At 40.2% G+C, this 1,928-nt stretch overlaps 1 non-coding gene across 1 annotated transcript; it reads right to left on the bottom strand.

Moving 5' to 3' along the window:
- Positions 1-1,205: 1,205 nt before the first annotated feature.
- On the bottom strand, positions 1,206-1,278 carry Trnaa-agc (transfer RNA alanine (anticodon AGC)). Its single transcript has one exon. It is a non-coding gene; the product is annotated as a tRNA-Ala (tRNA).
- Between the last annotated feature and the right edge of the window lie 650 nt (positions 1,279-1,928).

The raw sequence follows: 1,928 nt of genomic DNA on the forward strand, positions 1-1,928 counted from the left end.
TTCAGCTCGTCTATGAAAGACTCCCTGCTTCAGCTCGTCTATGAAAGACTCCCTGCTTCAGCTCGTCTATGAAAGACTTCCTGCTTCAGCTCGTCTATAAAGACTCCCTGCTTCAGCTCGCTTATAAAGGCTCCCGGCTTCAGCTTGCCTATAAAGGCTCCCGGCTTCAGCTCGCCTATAAAGGCTCCCGGCTTCAGCTCGCCTATAAAGGCTCCCTGCTTCAGCTCGCCTATAAAGGCTCCCAGCTTCAGCTCGCCTATAAAAGCTCTCGGCTTCAGCTCGCCTATAGAGGATCCCTGCTTCAGCTCGCCTATAAAGGCTCCCGGCTTCAGCTCGCCTATAAAGGCTCCCGGCTTCAGCTCGCCTATAGAGGATCCCTGCTTCAGCTCGCCTATAGAGGATGCCTGCTTCAGCTCGCCTATAAAGGCTCCCGGCTTCAGCTCGCCTATAAAGGCTCCCGGCTTCAGCTCGCCTATAAAGGCTCCCGGCTTCAGCTCGCCTATAAAGGCTCCCGGCTTCAGCTCGCCTATAAAAGCTCTCGGCTTCAGCTCGCCTATAAAAGCTCTCGGCTTCAGCTCGCCTATAAAGGCTGCCTGCTTTAGCTCGCCTATAAAGGCTCCCGGCTTCATCTCGCCTATAGAGGATCCCTGCTTCAGCTCGCCTATAAAGACCCCCTTCAGCTTGTCTATAAAGACTCCCTTCAGCTCGTCTATGATGACTCGAAAAATAATTCAATATTTTTTTTATTCAATTTTCAAAATCCACAACAAAACCATTAGCATTAATTTGGATGTTCTGTATTTTTCATTTCAATTTATTTTTGTTTATTCGAATTGAAATGAAATTGTTTTGCAAGCAAGAATACAATTCCCCATACCACAACGAGAAATGTTATAGAAACCATTAGAACGCCACAATTAATGACATCATCAGACGTACGCGGTGGAGGCAAACAATCCAAATGAGCCGAAAAATATAAACAAATATTTCGTTTAAAAGCAATGAAAACAAGAGGGAAGAAAGAAAAAAAACGAACAAAACAAAATAGGTGCGAACAAAAAACGATTCAAAAACTAGTCGATTTTGAAGTACATAATTAATATTCCGAGGATGTTGCTTGGAGAATATCATGTAAATAAATAGAGAAAAATATTGCTTAGAAAATACTAAAATAAAAAAATTATATTACAAATAATAATTGAAAATGGAGATGCGGGGCATCGATCCCCGTACCTCTCACATGCTAAGCGAGCGCTCTACCATCTGAGCTACATCCCCTGGTGAAGAAACTAGTCTCGTTATTGATCACATTATTAGTAATAGTTGTGTTGTTGTGTGAGTGTGTGTGTGTGTAAAAAGGCCGGCCAAGTGTTAATGTGTCGTTGTTGTTGTTTTGATGTTTTTGTCAATAAAAACGAACCACTTGACATGATCTATGGACAATCGTAAACAATCGTGATTTGTGTCAAATGAGTCCAAGAGAGTGAATAAGACTTCTTCTCTCTTTCGAAAAGGTTACTCTCTCAAGATTTCGAAATTTTTGTGTATGTGTAGAAATCGTTCATGGTTTTAGTTTTCTAATAAAGTTCAATAACTTCAAATTAAAGAATTATTTGGAGGGTTTGAATGAATTTTCAAAAGGTTATGAGATGACAGAATTATTAGGTAACAATTTTTTGGTCTAACGTCTGTATTGTATCGAAAAAAAGTAATAAATTATGACATAAATCGTATTTTAGTCTGGACTTCTATAAATGAAAATATCTTAAAATAAAAAACGTCAGCATTCTATTGAAAATATCTCTGCTAAGGATCCGAGTAGAAGTCTGCTAAAAAGCCCCTCAGTATGAAAGAAGTCCCAATGAAATCTTTACATAGACGATCTAGGGACCTGCCAAATCATTCACTATAACCGGTCTGAACTTTTT

The sequence above is a fragment of the Musca vetustissima genome, unplaced genomic scaffold, assembly GCF_032173495.1.
Source record: "Musca vetustissima isolate MV318-11 ecotype Yass unplaced genomic scaffold, APGP_CSIRO_Mvet_v1 utg5983, whole genome shotgun sequence".
NCBI classification, from domain to species: Eukaryota; Metazoa; Arthropoda; class Insecta; order Diptera; family Muscidae; genus Musca; species Musca vetustissima.